This window comes from Hemicordylus capensis, chromosome 1 (genome assembly GCF_027244095.1).
Source record: "Hemicordylus capensis ecotype Gifberg chromosome 1, rHemCap1.1.pri, whole genome shotgun sequence".
Taxonomy (NCBI): Eukaryota; Metazoa; Chordata; class Lepidosauria; order Squamata; family Cordylidae; genus Hemicordylus; species Hemicordylus capensis.
In genome coordinates, this window is record NC_069657.1 from 296,209,580 (window position 1) to 296,229,624 (window position 20,045).

The 20,045-nt window shown below is 43.1% G+C and overlaps 1 long non-coding RNA gene across 2 annotated transcripts; it reads right to left on the reverse strand.

Annotated features, from left to right (window-relative positions):
* Positions 1-1,898: 1,898 nt before the first annotated feature.
* Positions 1,899-14,799, reverse strand: LOC128345303 (uncharacterized). 2 transcript variants are annotated; one of them, XR_008316371.1, is made up of 4 exons: positions 14,635-14,799; positions 11,114-11,271; positions 4,706-4,882; positions 1,899-2,040 (listed from the first exon to the last, which is right to left on the reverse strand). It is a non-coding gene; the product is annotated as an uncharacterized LOC128345303 (long non-coding RNA). The 2 variants fall into 2 exon arrangements; XR_008316372.1 differs by lacking the exon at positions 14,635-14,799 and adding an exon at positions 13,879-14,016.
* Between the last annotated feature and the right edge of the window lie 5,246 nt (positions 14,800-20,045).

A 20,045-nucleotide genomic window follows, 5' to 3' on the forward strand; every position in this document is an offset into this window, starting at 1 on the left:
CAGAAGGCTGCCACGCCACTGCACCGCCTAAGAGGACTCACAAGTGGTAAAGCACTTTAAAGCAAATTAAAACTACTGAATAAATATTGTTCCTGTTTTGATTAATATGAAATGAGAACTGGGGAGTTTAGCCAACACATACAGTATGTTGTATTAACCTTGACTGGAAAACTAGGTAGATTATTTCACAATTTAATCACCTCACAAATGAAATCATGTATTCTTATGGACATATTGAAAAATCACTAGTTCCCAGAAAATAATTCTTACCATCAGAATAATGATGTAAGATATGCTCTAATTTGTTAATACATTTTGCTTGAAAACCTTCAGAACACTGTAACTGTTAGTAAATTGTTGAAACACTTGTTTCAACCATTTTACATGGAAGAACATTTTGTTACGCATTTATAAATGGCAGTGAATCCAAATACTTTCCCCTGGAAATTGAGGCCTTGCTCCTTCCAGTCTCAGTTTTTAAAAAAACACCACCACCAGTCTTATTGGCACTACAGCTGGAGTAGGTTTTTCTACTACTAGTAAACATTTGTCACTAACGATGTCTGAGAAGTGGGAGCTAATAGTCAGATTCAAGATGGGACATATAAGAGTTCTGTAATATGCTCCCTGTCTGTCAGAGGCTTAGTTTTGCTGAGGTCCATTAAAAATAGAGTTTCGTCTCAATATACAGAGGAGAAAGATTCTGGCTTCCACAAAATAATTCATACTATCAGAACCCATTGAAAAAACGCCAGTACCCCCTGCTATATATTGTAGAAAGTTAGCAATTGTGTCTTGCAACATGTGAATGTCTAAGTACAAGATGTTGGTTTATTCAGAATTTGATTACCTAGAAGGCCTATTCACTTGCCATCCTCCCTACAATGGACTGAGAGAATGTGTGCAGGAGAAATGAAGCTGAACCAGGGGCGTAACTATAATAGGGCAAGGGGAGACAGTTGTCTGGGGGCCCACTGCCTTGGAGGCCCCCCCCCCAGAGGCACGTCACATGACTGACTCCCCCAGCCGCGCACCCGCCCGGGCTTCCTTCAGTTGTATTCATCCTCCGAAATTGATGTGAGTGTTAAGACCTGGAGCTACCAGAACAGCATGTACCATTAAATGACTTGCATCGTCCACTATTTTCAAAACCTTTAAAAAAATAATTTAGGATGATGTTCTATTGTGGCACATATAAATTTTACTATGCTTTTTGTTACCACTGTTCAGCCTCATTTAAGATTTCTTTACTTCATGAGCTGAGCTTCAGTGAGGGGAGGGGGCATTTTAAAATCTTGTCTCTGGGCCCACTCCAACCTTGCTATGCCCCTGAGCTGAACCCACTAGCCATGCTCTACAAGAGTGGGTGTGCACTGTCCACATGTTCCCCCTGAGGTCCATGTGTTGGATGCTATTGTAAAGAGACTGAACACATAAATAGCTTAACATGTATAGGACTGTACATATTTTGGAGGATGCCCAGGGTTCCTGAATGTGTGCAGGAGTCATACATGCACAGAAGCCTTTCACACTAACACACTGATATCAGGAGATGTGGCTAACAAGCACCCTGCCATTAGGACCTTGGCCAATGAGACCAATCCCGTTCCCCTCACCCACACTTCCCCTAATCACATGGGGTGGAAGAAGTGAATAGTCCTGTAATGTTTGCAAAGAGAACACATATAATAATGGGTTGTGTCAGCACTCATTTACATACTACTGTATGTAAACATCACATTTTGGATAGGAGAACCAAAGCCCTATTACAATATACACAGATAACATACCCTTTTCATATACATTGAAAGGAAAACATCACATTACATGCAGATGGAACATAAATTTCTTTTATTGAGTAAATTTCAACCCACCCACCCTCAAGTTGTCCCAGCAGAATTATAATTACTATCCAGAGCAGCACTATGGCCATAGAACTGGACCTTTTTTGCTCTTCCTTCTTCCCTTTAAAACTGCACTATGTGGCTTTAGATTGTGCCAGCAATACTTTTCACAGTAGCAGTCAACTTTTAGCTTGATCTATAAACAAGAGAGATTGGAGAAGATGATTTAGTTCTTCTGACATTGGTCAAACTACATCTGCTTAGATCCCAGGTATTTCAGGGCTAAACTGCATGCTGTGCAGGAGAGCCATAATCAGATCTCCAGAGGTTTGGGGATTTCTTAAAAAAACAAAACAAAACAAAACACGGGCAGTGGGCGGAGCTCCAAATTTGATCTGTGCGATAGCATTACAGGAGGGGGTGTTTAACTCTTTTCTCTGCACTTTTTTCCTGATCTTAATGAGACATATGTACAAACTGCTAAGCTGCTGTTAGTCAAACTGCTGGACAACATAAAGGTAATTCCTAGCCTTTGGCTAGACAGAAACAAAAGACAACTCGACCACTAGCATCTGCTCGATGGGCTGCAAACTAATAGCTCAAAGTCAAGGGGGTACCTATATGAAGACTTACTAACAGCAGCAGCTTTTACCAAGTTAAATTCACAGAGCATTTCTCCTGAACTTACTGCACCTTTTACTATCTTTTCAGCCACTGAACTGCTGGTGATTCACTTTCAGTAAAGGTGACTGTGTTGTTGTTTTTAAATCTGCAAGCTCTCTCACTCTCTCGCTCTCACTCACTCTCTTTTAAAAGATTTTTTGTTGTTTGTAATCCTTATATAAAATCCAAATTTAATCTTTGTTTGGATTAAAATCACCCTGAGAGTTCTGTTAGTAGAACAGAAAGATAAGGTAAGCTGACAGAACAGAAAGGTGAGGTTAAAGTATTCAATCAATCAATCATTGGGTTGAATTCTAAGAACTTCTTCTGTAAATGGAAGAAGTTAGATGTGTGCAAGAGGACAGGGGCAATTTTAACTTATCCCTTTCCCTCTGCAGCCCCCTGTAACTCTATGCTCTGGAGGTCCCTCCACCCTTAGGAGCAGATTTAGGGGGCTACAAGGGGCTGCAGAAGGAAGTGGATATTAAAAAATGCCCTCCTTCCTGCATGAATTCAATTTCTTTTCTTTGAGAAAGAAGTTATTATGGTTACAATCCTTTAAAACTAAGAGAAACAGCAAAGAAAGGAAGATTTCATGCATATAGCCACACCGTTGTATGCCATTAAAGAAGCAGTGAAGCTTTTCTCATTAGCAAGCAAAACCGGGCTAAGGGAGTTCAGCCTGGTTTTGCTTTCTCATGAGAACCAGGGGCTCCATGGTGGCAAGCCCATCTATGTAGCCACCCCCTTAAACGTAGCCACCCCTTAATGGAGTGCTTAAGCAAGCACTCCGTTAACCTTCTTAATTTGATTGTGTGACAGCCACAGCTGCTCACAGCCATAGCAGGCACACTCGAGGAGAGGGAGGATCCCAGAAATACACCGCACTTTCTCCACACCATGCATAATTTTATAAACCTCTATCATGTCTCCCCACAGTCATCTTTAACTAAAAAGCCCCAGGTGTTGTAGCCTTGTCTCATAAGGAAGGTGCTCTAGGCTCCTGATCTAGGGTTGTGCACGGAACCGGCTGGTCCCGTTCGGTTTGAGTGCAAACCAGACCCAAACCGGACCAGGCCAGTTCAGTCCAGGTGGGGTGTTTTTACAAGCTCTTTTTAAACTTTTAACTTTTTTAAAAATTTACCCCTTCCAGGGGGTTTTTCTGAGGTGGTGGGGGTGAGGTCCATGGAGGTTCCCCCTCCTCCCACTGGCCTCAACTCCATCCAAATCTATCCCGTTTAGCTGTACTTCAGCCCATTCTGGCCTTTCCCCCCAATATTGTGGCCATTTTGGAGGCCGCCACACCTGCACAATGGGCTTCTGTGTGACCTGGGTCATGCCCAGATTCTTCACTTCACATAGGGGTTTTTTTGCAGTCTGGAAGGACCCTAAGATTGGAAAACAATGCCACTATAGCTCTGGCAGATTTGCTGCCCATGTCTAGAGCAGTGTTCTTCATTGCAAGGTCCAGGGGCCAGTGGCAGCTTTCATCAACACTAAGTGCAGCCCCCTGACAAATTGTTTATTAGGACTGTGCAAAGCTTAACCTGAATGCCCCACACAGATTGCCTAGCACCTTGCAGGAGGAATTGTTCCCAGTGCTGTGCTTTGCCTATTAAAGGAAACTGAGCCCTCTCAAGTTCCAGAGTCAATTTGGAAGGGGCTCACAGAGTGCTGGGAAGTGTAGTCCTTCCTAGTACTTTATAGACTTCTATAGGAAAAGTTTTGGGAAGGAATCAGGGGGCGTAATGATAGGGGGGGCAGGCAGGGCACATGCCCTGGGTGCCACTCGGAAGGGGGCACCAAAAAGTACCCCCGCCAATCCCCTGCCTTTGCCTTTCCCTAAAAAATTTTTTGTGTGATTTTTGTGTGTGCTCAGCAGTCCACAAAGAGCAGTCCCCCTCCCCCCGGTCCCGCGCCCCCCCCCCCATTGCTCAGCTCCGGCACTGGGCGCCCGGCTGCTTGACTTCAGATATTTTCGGCTTGATAACTCTCATCATTTCCGCCAGGCTCTCTCTAGAGCGAGCGCGAGAAGGGCGAAGTGGGGGGAGGTGGGGAAGACAGAGAGAGTGCGAGCGCGCAGCAAGCATGGAGCTTGGGAAGGCAAAGCTGGCGACAGCAACTGGAACACAGTGAAAGAAGAGACACCGAGTGGAGGAGTGCAGTGCGAGGCTGCTTGGAGAAGCCTGCTCTCGAACCTTGCTTGGCGCCCTCCGCGCTCCAAGCAGCGCCGGGGAACGTTCCGAAGATTCTGGAGCAGCAGCTGGTGCCTCTCGCCCGCAGGTCAGAGGGGGCGGCAGGCAGAAGGCGTCGGAGCGTGCAGCTCTCTTCTCCTGCTCCCCACTGAGGCAGCAACATGAACTGAACGCCCAGAGCTACAGACAGGCGCGCATGCACGCACACGGGAGAAAAGCAGGGAGAGGAAGGCGAGGATTAAATTTTTTTCCTTTTTTTAAAAAAGGGAGCATCTCCCTCCACTTGCTGCTTCTTACTGCACTGCCTCGTGCTTTCCCGGGCTGCCGGGCAGAAGCTGACCTCAAATCTCACAGCGCAGCTCCGAGGCTACCCGGACTCTGCTTGCCTCACCTTTCGCAGTTACTGAGAGAGCACTTAGTAAAGTTTCTCCCCATGGCACTCATAATGGAACCTGTGAGTAAGTGGACCCCGAGCCAAGTGGTGGACTGGATGAAAGGTAAAGAGAGAGCCCAGACGGGGGTGGCGGCGGCGGGGACTGTTCTGCTTATTGCGGAGAGAATAAGGGGTGGGGATTTCTCACTTGTCTCTCGTCCTCATTATCCCTGCCAACCCCTTTTGGCACCTTGCTTAGCGTTTCGTTCGGTGGTGGGAGAATGGAATGGTTTGAGGATGAACATTAACCTCTTTTCCGCATTCTTCCACTCTAGACCGGAGGCATGAGCTAGACTCCAGTTGACTTCTTGAAATCATTCTGTTATATTTAGTGCCCCTTAGCGTTTGTTTGCCGCCATGGGGAGCATGGTCCCTGCAGGCTACCTAAGGTGGCTCTCGGCGGCAAGCGAGGGCGCCGTGGTGTGTGGACAACCAGTTCCGCTATCTCTCCAAGCAGGTGGTTGAACCTGCACCTTCTCTACGCCTCCTTTCCTTGTCTTCTGCCTCCTCGTTTTGTTTTAGTTTCGCACATAATTTTACTAATGATTTCTCTCCCCTGCTTACTCAAGGATCCGTCTGCGAGATTGGCTTGGTTCTCTAAACTTTAAGTAGAGAGATGCAGTGGAAATAAACAAAATAGTGGAACTAAACTGAAAACAGTGGAGTTGAAGGGAATGCAAAGGACTTAAAGAATAATTTTAAAAACCCTTCCTGTCGATATTTGTTAAATATAATGTATTTTATTATTTGTATTGTGGCACGAGTCAAAATGCAAGCCAACCACGGGTGCAATTTCAATGCTTGCCCTAGGCGCCGTTTTCCCTAGTTACGCCTCTGGAAGGAATACACTTCCTAGGACTTCATGCACATCTTCCAAGATAGTGCTGGGGCTTGACAGGGCTCCATTTCTCTTAAAGGATAAATGGCACCCACTGGCAATGGGTCAGTATGGTAAAAAATGGCTCTCATACCGAAAGTTTTTTGCAAACATGGCCCCCACTTGAAAAATAGTGAAGATCACTGGTATGGAATAAGTTGTGGAACTGGTACCACTGAAGACTTGCCTCATTGTTTTCTGGACTTTTCACTCTTCTGCATGGCTATTTAATCACAATCAAAACTACCAAATAACAGAATGTCTTATGATGACTCAGATCTAGAGGTACCCAAAAGGGCAGCAAACTTTGCCTTGGCTTTGCCTGCTAAAATCACATTAAGGAGCATTGGAGATCTGAGACTACCAGTAATCATTATTATAGTTGTATTAACAAGTTTGTATAGTCGGTTTTAGTTATATCCACTTAATATTTTACTTCCAATATATATAGTAGAATTGTACTTGCATTTTTGCAATTGATTTGTTTATATTTTATTACTATGGCCTTCTCTCTTTTTGCAGCCAATGGTCTTATACAAATACATTAACTTGTACAAGATGTTCATCGAGAGCTATTGTCGTAAGGCTGCTAAAGCCATTAATTAGTTTCAGCTTTGCTGGAGAAAAAGATAAAGTAGGGTTTTTTGGGTTTTTTGAGAAGTTAGTTGAAAAGCAAACCAAAGCAGCCTTTTTAAAATGTCTGATAGACTTTTAAGTACTATCACCAAGCCACTATACTTTGAATTGAATTCTCAGTTATTGCTTCCTCCCCTTTTCTGAGAAATAATCTGAAAATACTTTTAGCATTTTGAAAAAATTTTCTATGGCTCTTTAAAGAACAAACACCATTTAGGAATTTGAATTTTCCTGCCAATTTCCATGAAACATATTAGATAGTGATAGACTGGTACTCTGATTATTTCTTGCCCTATGGTCCAGACCTTTCTCCCTAGAGGCTGGTTATTTCCTAGCACTCAGCACAGGGATATTTTTCTTCAGAACTTGCTATCTAAGTGGCCCAGGTCTCCAGCCAAGTCAATAACTACTCTGTTCACAAATTAAGTATTTATTTAACATTTAAAACAGTGTCAAAGCAAAACATGTGCCACATTGTTGCCAACGGAAAAATATAGCGAAGCCCATGAAAAGGCTTTTGGTCAAAATGCAAGCTGGTTTATACATTACCTCTATTGAAGTGTTTCTGGCTCAGAGAGTTGCCCTAGCATTGCAGAAGCAAGAAGATGGACTCTCTGGCCTCTGCCACCAGCCAGAGGAACAAAAGCTGCTGCATAACTGTAACATTATTGTCCAACTAAGAACACCAACCTGGTTCCAATCAGATATAAAAATGCCCACTAACAACTCACCACTTCATTCCCACATTGACAAACTGATCTCCTTCCACTCTCCTTCTCCTGTGCTTCTTGTTGTTATTGTTTTAGTTTGTTTAAAAAAAACAAAAGGCCTCTGGCATTTATCAATTGATGTGTTCTGCCTTGAGAGATGGAGGATGCCAAATCAAGCACCAGAAAGATGTTCTGATATGAGAAATTCTCTCTCATGGAAGATAATCTGTTCTCATATATGAATTTTCTCTGCTGTTATTTCTTAGTTGTGGACCACTTATGGAACCAGATGGTTAAATTTATAAACTGACTTCTTTAAAAGTTCAGAAAAATGGTTTAAATATTTAATTTTCTGATATATACATATATTTTCCCTGTACATTTGTGGATCATCCCATTAGTCTTAAATATATTTTGATGTATTTGCAATTATTGTATAACATTAAACTGGTACAGAGATGTCAATATAAGCCTGGCTTTATGTTAGTTTTTGTAACTGTGACATGGACATCAAATGCCTTTTAAAAAATACATACATAGTTGCAAACTCAGTAGCTGGTATGTTGCACAAGGAAATGCCAGCATTTCCAACCCACTGGAGCTACTGCAGACATGAAAGCCAACCCAACAGCATTGCGCAAGAGTGATATTGCATGACTACTTTAAAAAGTGGGCAGTTGCACCATAATTTAGGAGCACACTTAGAACAGATATATGCCTTAAAATGGAATGTGTAAAGCATCCTTAAAAGAGCTGATTATCTGCCACAATGCAGACAGACCATGATATTGGTCACAAATTCATTGGATGACCGTGAGCTTGTCACCATCTCCGAGTCTGATGTACCTCACAGAGCTGTTGTGAAGATAAAATGGGGGTGGGCAGCGGGGGGCGGGGAGGAAGAACCATGTGGGCCACCCTGAGTTCCTTAGAGGAAGACAAGGATAAAAATGTACGACATTGAAACTCTATGGCTATTGGATCCTGACATGTCCATGGAATTCATTTTCTATATGGTGGCAATGATAACTTCAAGTAAGTGATCTGAGGACTACTCAGGTTAGGTCAGGTTAATGTTACACAGAATTGTCAAAGGGTATGACATATTGCTTAATTTTTGCTCAACTTTTCTTTGCCCGGGTAGGCAAGGCAGAGTCATGGGTTTAAGTGCTAGCTCTGGCCAACAGGAATCCCACCCACCCAGTCTTTGAAATTTCACTGCTCACACATTTTCAAACTTTACCTCCACAGCTGTAAAGGTGGAAGCAAGGGATTCTCTGAATGCCTTCAGCACATATGTAGCATGATCACAAATTCAAGGTTGACTAATAAGTTTTTTAAAAGACATTTGTTCTTGATAATTTTAAGAAAATTTATGAACAATGAAAACTGTTCTCAAACCTGGCACTGAAAGCAGGTTTCTGAGCTAAACTACATTAAGCTATGACTCAGATGAAGTTGTGCCAATACTGCATACACAAAAGACTCACAATGTATCTATGCTGCCACTTGCTATGGGTCATAGAAAGTTGCTCCAGAACCTGTCCAAGGGTGCACTGAACGCAAAACTCTCAACTCCCATTAGGAAAATGATAAGCTCAGTCTTCATTTTCCCTTCTCCTGATCTCCATATCTGTTCTCCCAGGAAATACATGTGTTTAATTATTCAGATTTTCTTTTGCTTTTTACAATACGCCTCCAAATTAAAAAATAAGCACAAACATCCAAACTATGGAAAATGCAAGTAAGAGCACAGGAGCTTGGTCTTTGTCTACAGGTTGGTCTCTGGGTCATCTTGGAGAGACCACATTACTCCTTTGCTGATGGAGTTACACTGGCTGCCAATAGGTTTCTGGGCAAAATACAAAGTGCTAGTTATCCTATATAATAAAATGCTAGGGTGCCTGCGTCCGTGTCTGCGTCCGTGTCTCCGGCGGGTGTTCTGTGCATGCGTGGTGCGCGTGTGCGCAGAACACGGCGAAAGGGAAGCGGAGCGGGCGGCGGCCGCCATGTTGCGAGTGTCGGGGAGGCACCCTCCCAGCGGCTGCGGTGGGGGGACTGGGCCCAATGGCAGCGGAGGCCGCAGCAGGGCGACTGGGCCCAATGGTGGTGGCGGCCGTGGCGGGGGGACTGGGCCTGATGGCGGCGGCGGCGGCCACGGTGGGGTGCAGGGCCCAATGGCGGTGGCTGCGGCCGCGGCAGGGTGCTGGGCCCGCTGGCGGCGGTGGCCGCGGCGGGGGGACTGGGCCTGCTGGTGGCGGCAGCCACACTCGGCCCCGCAGGCCACGCGGTGATGGTGGTGCGGCGGGGCGGTGGCGGCCCGGTGTTCTCCTAGCGCCCGTTAATGTAACGGGCCTAATGTGACTAGTAACTTATAAAGCCCTAAACAGCTTAGGTCCTGGGTATTTAAGAGAGCATCTTCTTCGCTACGAACCCCACTGCCCATTGAGGTCATCTGAGGAGGTCCATCTCCAGTTACCGCCAACTCATTTGGTGGTCACACAGAGACATGCCTTCTCGGCTGCTGTCCCGAGATTGTGGAATGCGCTTTCTGCTGAGTTATGATCCTCCCCATCTCTGGCTATTTTTAAAAAACATTTGAAAACTTTTTTTTTACCCAAGCCTTCTCAGGTTTTTAATTAAAAATATTGTTTGTTAATTATATGGTTTTTAAATTATTGTATTGTTTTTAACTTTTATATGTGTTATATGTTTAACTGTTTTAACTTTTATATGTGCTTTAATTGTTGTTAGCCACCCAGAGACGTAAGTTTGGGTGGGGTATAAATTTAATAAATAAATAAATAAATAAATCATGCACAATAGACATTTTTTGACAAAAGATGGTAAGAGAAAAGTGAGGCAGGACAGAATATAAGAGAGCAAGTTTTGGTTCAACGCTCAAAATGCAGGAGGGTCTGTTTACTTTAAAATTGTTCTGCTTGTTGGTTTCGTCAGTCTTGTGGAAGCAGGGTTAGCCTGTCCTCCTTGGAATGAGCAAGCCAGTTAGTTAGGGTCATAACAAGGTTGGAGCAAGAAGGTTGGAGCAAGATGGGCTTCCTGCCCCTTTCCTCCCTGCCATTCAGGCTGAGGGGGCGGGGTGGGCTGCACTTGAGCACTAGCCAGCCATTCAGGAGGAGAGGAAGGAGGAAGGGGTGCTGTCTGCAACTCCACCACACCCTCCTGGAGAGGATTAATCTCCCTTGAAAACTGCCAGCAGTGATTCATCTTGTTGGGGGGTGGAAGGGGGAGAGCAAAGAGCAAGCTGTCACCCAGCTGGCAGGCTCCCCTCTCTCAGGGACCCAGGGACATTTTTGCCCCCTTGCTCAACTATAGCTATGCCCTTGGTACCAGTACAATGTGGAAGATGAAGGAATTTGCAAAGTCTATTTCCTATCTTGAAGGGGGGGAATACAACAGAGGCCCAGCCTACCTGGATGTGAAGCAACCTTAGGCAAGAAGGGCCATATCAGAATTCACAAAATATGAAACTTCCTCGATGAAAGTGTTGAAATTGTTTGTCAAATGGGACATGGATGCTGTATTTTTATATTTAGAGCATTCATAAACTGCAAGTGAAGAGTCCACCTGCTTATCAAAACTTTAACCAAAAGTGGGTGTTCTCAGACCTTTTTTTGAATGGCAGCCTTGCTTTTTAATTATATGTAGACATGTGGAAGCAGTTCTCAAGAGAAATTACTTACTAATAGTTAACAATCATGTGGGCGGGCTGTAAAATAAAAGGATTTTATTACCTGTGCCTGCTTATCCTCTTCTGCGCCTTTCGTTTTTGCCGTTGATGTGGCAAGTCACTTCCTGGCTGTTCCTCTAACCTGCATCACCGAGTTATCTTTTCTCTGTCTGCTTTCTTAACTCTCTTAATTCATTCTCACCCACATTGATCGATGAGGCTCTGTTTTCCAAATGTAAGGGGAATGTTACTTGCTGAAAGGCACACTGAACCCTATCCTGCATTATCCCCACCCCCACCAACACTTTTTAAATAGGCTGGACCCCAGCAGTTCAACATGAATAACTGCTAGGCAGGAAACTGACCACCACCCCACCCCCACCCCACCACCCCAAAACACCCCATTGGAACATGAATGGATGTGACTTATGTGCACTTCTGGATCAAACACACGAAGTACAATGCATTAAGAAGTACAACCCAGAGACCCAGTGCAGTCGTATTTCTGTCTTTCCCTGAACTATAGAATATCTTGCCAAAGGCTACACAGCATCTCACACTAGTGCCAAAAAACACAATAATTGTTTCTTCAAAAACCCAGTTACAATGTTTCTAGCTTCCAAGCCTCTGGTTCCAAAGCGGTTTAAAGTATTTTATAGAGCTATTAATAGTAGATGTAATAGAAAGTGTTAATAGTATTGGGAAGAAAAAGAAAAAGTCATCTCTTCTTGATGGAGCAGCAGCCTTTCCAAGTCATTACTCAACAATGAAATCAAATGAAATATGAAAAGAACCACCATGGAAGTATTATGGTCTAGTCCACTCACTGAAACACACTTGATGAATATCGGGACACCACAATGTGGTCAGTTAATGCACTACTGTAGGAAGATTGGCCCCTTGGCCAAAGTGAGTATGTGGCACCATATTTGAAACATTTCATTTCCTAAGTAAGGCCCTTTCCATAATAGGAATATCATCTTTTATGCCCTCTTGACTTCAGTTGAACAGATTTAAGCACATGCTTAACTCTCCCACTGAAATCAGTGGGATTTGAGGGCTTCTTTTTGGTTGGCTCAAACCAGTGTTATAGAATAGAATGTACAGTTTCCATGTTTGTGCATTTTATCTGAAGCAGTGAAAGTAAGAAATATCTCATGGAATGTTAGTTTAATGAAAAATAGGTGAAAAACCTCACATGCATCACACACACACACACACACACACACACACACACACACACACTGATCCCACTTTTTCATATAAACTTCATTACAAATGCATGCTTTATCCAAAAGTATTAATAGAATAGAATATTCATCCAAAACTTAATTAACATAAAATGTATGCGGTTTAAGCATAATGGCAAAAAACACAATACTCTTTCTGGATTTATTATTTCACTGTGGCTGCTGCTGGAATGTTCCCTTTTCAGACCAGAAATGGCTGTGTTTGATGTTTCTTTGGGTTTGTTTGTTTTTTATTAAACTACTTAAAAGATGCCTTGCTTCAGAATTAATAAATCCAGGAGGACTGCACTTTCAAGAATTCCAGATAAATTATTTGCAATTAATTAAAATTCATTATATTTATTAATAAATATAATTATAATTATAATCCTAACTCTAATAATAATAATAATAACAATAATAACAACAACAACAACAACAAATGCAATAAGAGCAAAAGTCAAAAAATCAACCACAAACAGCAAGTGCCACCTTTGTAAAGAAGCAGATGAAACCGTGGACCACCTAATCAGCTGTTGTAAAAAGATTGCACAGACTGACTACAAGCAAAGGCATGACAAAGTAGCAGGGATGATACACTGGAACATCTGCAAAAAATACAAGCTACCTGTAGCCAAAAATTGGTGGGACCATAAAATTGAAAAAGTTGAAGAAAATGAAGATGTAAAAATATTATCGGACTTCTGACTACAAACAGACAAACATCTGCCACACAATACACCAGATATAACTGTAGTCGAGAAGAAAGAAAAACAAGTTAAAATAATCAACATAGCAATACCAGGGGATAGCAGAATAGAAGAAAAAGAAATAGAAAAAATCACCAAATACAAAGATCTACAAATTGAAACTGAAAGGTTGTGGCAGAAAAAGACCCAAATAATCCCAGTGGTAACTGGCGCCCTGGATGCAGTTCCAAAAGACCTTGAAGAGCACCTCAACACCATAGGGGTCACAGAAATCACCATCAGCCAATTACAAAAAGCAGCTTGACTGGGAACAGCCTATATTCTGCGACGATATCTATAACAACAGCAACAACATTGACAATAAAATTCTGGCATCCCAGGTTCTTGGGAAGGACTCGATGTCTGGATAAAACAAACCAGTCAATAACACCTGTCTGACTGTGTAAAATAATAATAATAATAATAATAATAATAATAATAATAATAATAATAATAATAATAAAAATAATAATATAATATAATACACAGAAAATAGGAGATGTCTGTTTTGGAAACAACATTGCTTCCCATCAAAAAGGTCTCTTCCCCCAAAACTTGCAATTACCCACCAACTTCCAGGAAACAATTCCTCATGAGTTCTGCAATGAGCAGTGTGTGCTCTTTTAATGGCTATAAGAGAGGCTTACGTTTTGCAGAAGAGCCTTTTGCCTAGAAAAGGTGCAATGTAGTGGAACATCAGTCTGTGTACATATTTTGGCAACTGTAACTAATTCACAAACACAGAACTTGTCAACTCAGTGCTCTTATTAATTTGAGACTGTCGCCCTCTTCAGAAATAGGTAGCACAGCATATACTCAGTGCTGAGAAAAAGAAAACCACAAAATCAAACCTTCCTTGCTCCTGATGCATCTTCTTCTTCGTAAGGGCTCTTTTTCTTTGCCTCCCAGTTTATTTGAATACATTTTGGAATTCCCTCCAAAAGTGTTCCCCCCTCCCTACCCCCAACCAGTGGGGGCACAATGTTGCCCATGCCAACACTTGATCTGCATAACAACAAGCCAACTAAGAAGTAAGGAGATCTCAAGCCAATCAGAAGCCGGTGCCAGAAAACCAATCAGCAAGTGGGGGAAGCATGCCAGAATGGCCGCATGAATTGTGCAAATTGATTTGTGCTGAATTGGGGCTGATTCAATTCAACCACGAATCAGCCCCTTCATTTAAGCAGCCCCTTCATTTAAGGGGCAGTTCAGTTTGTGGTCGAATCCACTAATCGCCCCCGATTTAGTGTGAATCAAATTGCACACCCGTAGAATGCTGTTACCTCAGCAGGCAGCACCTACAATTATCCCCCGAGTCCACACTCCAGAGGCCAACACAGAAATGAATTCAGAGGCAATAAAAAGAAATCATATACTGTTAATATTTATAAATCAATTTGAACAAACTATTCACATATATTAATATCACACACACATACACAGATCATGTACATTAATTCCCTCACAAGGTTGTTGTTCATGAGGGTGAAAGCAAAGCAGTTCCAAAGAAGGAGTCTCATAAAGCTTTGTATTCCTCAAGATGGATAATGAGGCAGAGCCTAGGCTTGTTAACAGTTTCAGGCCTCAGCCTCCAAGTGCTGGCCTACCGCTAATTGATAGCAGAAAGTTGCCATGCTGTTCTCCTTCCAGTCTCTTAGTCAACAGATCTTCCTGTCTCAAATACTTGATAACCCCTTATCTTCTAGAAACCCTTATCTTCTACTCAGGATCTTATATTTTCTCTCTCAAAGTTTCCCCTCAGAATTGCTGTTCCTTTGTCTCTCTTCTACAGCAACCCTCAAGGGCCCAAAAATAATTTAACTCACTCCCCTTCCGACAGAGGGCTACACACAAGCAGAGAAGGTTAGAGAAGCATGATGAAGGAGGCCGCTGTCCTCCTCTTGGAAGTTAAAGGACAGTAGTTAACTGTCAAAATAATCTTTCTACATTTCAAAAATAAGACAAGCACAATTCTATTTATCTGGTAGCACATTAATCCCTAAGGTATCCATCCCTATGGTAAACACATCCTTCCCTTCTCTGGTTCACTTTTACTAATTGTACTGATTGTAGTTATTGCCTGCTGAGGTAGGAGCACTCACCATATGCTCAGAGGCACATATTACCAAATTTATCTTAAACATTGCTGAAACATGAATCCCTAGCTTTTGCTGTTACACCAGGCTATGGCCGGTAGTTTATTGGAGCATGGAAGACCTAGCCAAAATCTGTTTCCATTGTTATGATTTTGTAGGTCAGTATAATATCCCAGACTGGATATCAGATCTCATGTCTTCGTGGCGTGAACATTACAGGCCATCAAATTTCCTCATTTTTTTTGAGCTCAGTTGAAGCTGCCACACCCATAATTATCCAGGAAACCAAAGTTTTTTCCCCTTTGAATTTCCCTGCTTTGGTGTATGTGTGTGTGTGTGCATATGTGCACGTGCACCATATGTGCCACACTCAGTATAAGTGTGTTTAAAAACAGAGAAAGTGAAAAGTACTTTTTAGTACTGCCAGACATAATAAACAGAAGTAATAAAGAGGCAGACATCAGTACTTGCGTTTAAAATAAGCTGTAGCTTTGTTTTTTTAAAAATGGGGAATATAGCAGGCATGGTGGAAACACAGTAATTGTTACAGTTAAAATGGTCAGCCACCAGCTTTGTATAGTGAATAATCACTATATAATAATAACAACAGGAGTAACAATTAATAGTAGAAGCATTACTTGCTTCAGTCCTGACTGTCAAGCAGGTGAATGTTAGGTGCTGCTTGCACCCTCCTATGCGGTCCTGGTGCAGAGACCTGCCTTCAAGGCCTTTCAAGAAGTATCAACTGCACTCTGTCCATGAAAGCCTTATAGATGGTTGCTTATTAATCCCTAAATCCAAGGATAGTTTGGAATGAGGGGTTTGGTGCTTTCTGGGATTTTTGCAAGACTTGCATTTGATCTTTCTTTTTTCATAAGAACATAAGAACAGCCCTGCTGGATCAGACCCAAGGCCCATCTAGTCCAGCATCCTGTTTCACACAGTGACCCACCAGATACCGCTGGAAGCCTACAGGCAGGAGTTGAAGGCATGCCCTCCCTCCTGCTGTTATTCCTCTGCAACTGGTAACTCAGAGGCATCCTGCCTTTGAGGCTGGAGGTGGCCCACAGCCCTCCGACTAGTAGCTGTTGATAGACCTCTCCTCCATGAAGTTATCCAAATCCCTCTTAAAGCCATCCAGATTGTTGGCTGTCACCACATCTTGTGGCAGAGAATTCCACAAGTTGATTATGCATTGTGTGAAAAAATAACTCCATTTGTTGGTCCTAAATTTCCAGCCTCAGCTGCTGATGGCTGTGCCCTACCTGTCCACACATCTGGGGCATCACCAAGCCACTCCAACCTCTCAAGCTCCACAGCACACATTATGAGTGCTCTGCTTGGGCTGTTCCAAGCCACTACATCCCCTGGGCTGGTTTAGCCACCCTTCATGGTTGCGCATGGTGGAACTCAACACCTGCCAGACCACAGCCAGAGCCAGTCCTGTCAGCGCTGCTATCCAGCCACCCTTCATGGGTGCACATGGGGAGCATCTGCCCTCTGAGCTGACTCCGCCCCTGCAGGCACCCCTAATGGGCGGACAGCCCAGAGAAGGGCCCTCTGAGGGCACTTGGGAAGCAGCCACAGAAGACGCTGTTCCGCCACACACCACCACAAACCGGGAATCTTGTGGCCAAATGGGGTGTATGCCAAGCATGCTGTCCCCTCCCTCACATCCCCATGGAAAAAGAAAGGTACAGTGAATGGCAAGGCTGTGCAGCTACCTGCATGGGTTGCCGGTGGTGGTGGTGCCAGTGAGAAGCAGAGCGGTGGGGGTAGCAAGCAACCTCCCAAGTGTTTCTCATCCTCCAGGGAGGAATGAGGCTTGTGGTACATTGAGAAACTCCTGGACTGTTGTATATCCAGGAGGAGTTGTTCCTGTTCTCCAAGACAAAGTTTAGAGTTTGTTCCGCAATTTCTTTCAAAAGGTAATCCCCCCCCCCGCGAAGTTTCTGCTCCACACCACTGTTCTCAATTCACTCCCCCCTTGCTGAGTTTTAGCATCTGTGCACGCTCCTTCATGTCCAAGAACTTCCTTTGATGGTTGTTCCAAGGAAGGGCCACAGAAGTTCTGTAATCTCTTTGTACCTGTCCAAAAAGAAAAATTCAGCATGTTAAAATGCCTCACACGCTTCTTGGGTTCAGCCTTTTGTGCACATTCTCTGCCCACTTCTCAGATTGCAGGAGCTGCTGCCTCTACAAAGCTTAAGCCATGAGATCCACACAAGCAGCTGCCTTCATTGGTCTGCTTACAACCAAATGCCTGCTGCAAGAACTAGGGATGTGCAAATTGATTCGGGTACAAATTGATTTGTACCCTAATCTAGCTGATTCGGATGATTTGGAGACAAAACAAATAACCCCTGTGGTCCATTGGCTATATTCGGGTACAACTTGAATCACGCCTGATTCGATTTGAGGTTTCCACAGACCGGGAGGTTTACCTCCCCAAACTCCACTATGAACCTTCAGTTTGTAGAGAGTTTTGCTGCTCTTACATGATTTTTCCTTTGGGGGTTGGTATGTCCAAATGCTACAACACGCTCTAACTTGAGGGAGGAAGCTCCTCCCTCGCTCCGGCTGTGATTGGTTGCTGGGGGTGTCCATTCCAGAAGGAAGCCCATACAACCAGTTCCTCTGCCCGTGTATCCAGTTCCCCTCCCTCTCTGCAGTCTCCCTGACTGGAGAGCGGGTCCTGGCAGGTACGTCCAAATGTGGACAGGTAACTATGCTGGGGGTTGGTGGAGGGGTGTGGAACCACGGGTCCACTGGACCCTCGGTTCCATGTTACATGCAAATGAGGAAATTGTTTAGTTTAAAAGCTAATCATGGTTAGCACTGTAGATGTAACTCCAACCGTATGTAACGCTAGCAAGGAAAAGAATGAATTATTGGGGATGGGGAAGTGTGTGTTTGTGGCATACTCCTGATCTTTTTAATAATGCTAAAATTATTAGATTAGCATTATGTCTGCACTGGGCTAATAAGAAATCCTCCATATGTGTTTTGAAGCAAACATGGACATTTGGATCACAATGAGTATGTAAAAATTTCCATGTAGGGGGATTAGGGCTGGAATACATTTGCTAATAACAATGTAAAACAGGGATAAGCAGGCATACGTCCTGCATATGTCCCCCCACCCCACCATCCTGCCAGTGTTTTCCACACAACCTTCTACTTTTGCTGGCTGGGTAGCAATTTGCCTGCAGCTTATTTTGTCCAGTGAACAAAGGGAACATTTCCCTGTTCATTTTCCTGAGAATAAGGCTTGGTGTCCAGGCATGGCTTGTGGGCATTACATCACCCAGAAACTTCACATTGCTTTCTTCTACTTAATAATGAGTGCAAGTTATCTTTAAAATGGCTTTTTGGCAGCTTATAGTTCTGCCTTTCCCTACCCTGTTCCAATATATTTTCTGTTTTCTTAATATCTTAGGTGACAGCCATTTTAGTTTTCATGATTTAGTGGGATTCATTTACCTAAAGTCTTCATTCAATATTATGTTTTTTCCTGTCTCTTTTTTCCTGATAAGATAGATGTGCTTTTAATGCATGGAATATTTGAATCCTTTGAGTGACACTGGGGAAAATCAACCAAATTGTGGACTAGGATTTTCCTGCTATTAGTCAGACTGTTTCTTCCAGAAAAGTACAGATGGAAATCCTGTTGACAGTTTATATTTAATACATTAGGGGAATTCAGTAATCAGTTCATGTTAAGTAACAATTATCCTGATTGTAGTTGCCAGTTTCAATAATTTACTGATTTATCTGTCATAAGTATGGCCAGTCTTGGAAAAAGAGATTTATATTGCTAAATCTGAGAGCCAGCATAGCATAGTGGTTAGAGTGTTGGACTAGGCCTGGGAAGAGCCATGTTTGAATCCCCATTCAACCATGAAACTCACTGAGTGACTCTGGGCCAGTCACACATGTCTCAGCCTAACCTACCTCACAGGGTTGTTGTGAGGATAAAAATAATCATGTACACCTCTTTGAGGTCCTCAGAGGATGAGCGGGACATAAATGTGAAAAGAAAAAAAATCTTTTTTTAAGGCCATAAATACTATTTATTAAATTTCTTATTCTATTGTTTCTAGACTTTGTTTAGGGATCTTCCAAATACAAGAAAAGAATATTTGCAAAATATTCAAGTCATGAAAAGTGATTTATTGGGATTTTCCCTTTAAGAGACAGTGCTATCTTATAGATCACAGAACGTTCATTTCAGAATTCATTTCAGTTCTCAGACTTGTTTATGTGAAGTCATTATTGATCAATTAGCACATACATTGTCTGAATAGAAATGTTCAGGAATGCACACGCCCTCCTTATCTTTAGTCTATGTCAAAAATTCCTACTACCTTTCCATGTTTACTGTGGCTTAGTGTTATTTGTGCACTTATATGAAGGTCCGGTTCAAACATCACACCAAACCACAAATAAATCTGGGTTCTATGAGATGTCCCCAAGCCTCAGGAGCACCTCCTGACCATGCAAGCCTCAGAAGAATTCTACTACTGACTGAGATAAAAAAACAAATCAAAGTTGATAATGACATCAAGACCAAACAGTCTGGGTTTATTCTAACCAACTTTCTTGAAGTAAAAAGAGATCCGAACCCAAGTTTAAAGCGAGTTTCAGATTTCAAGGAACTTGGTTAGAATAAATTAAAATACATTGGTTTTGATGAATGACTAGAGTGGGCTTGTTTTTTTAACCTCAGCAGGTTCTTCTGGCAAGAAGGCTGGAATACAGACTTCAGAAGTGGCTAGTGAGCCCCCACCATGCACCAGAGCACCTTCGATAGGAACTTCAATTTCCATCACAGCAGCATGCGGATGGTGGTGGAGGAGGCTTTGGGGAGGCTGAAGGCCCACTGGCATGCCCTATACAGCTTGCTAGATGTCGAGGAGCAT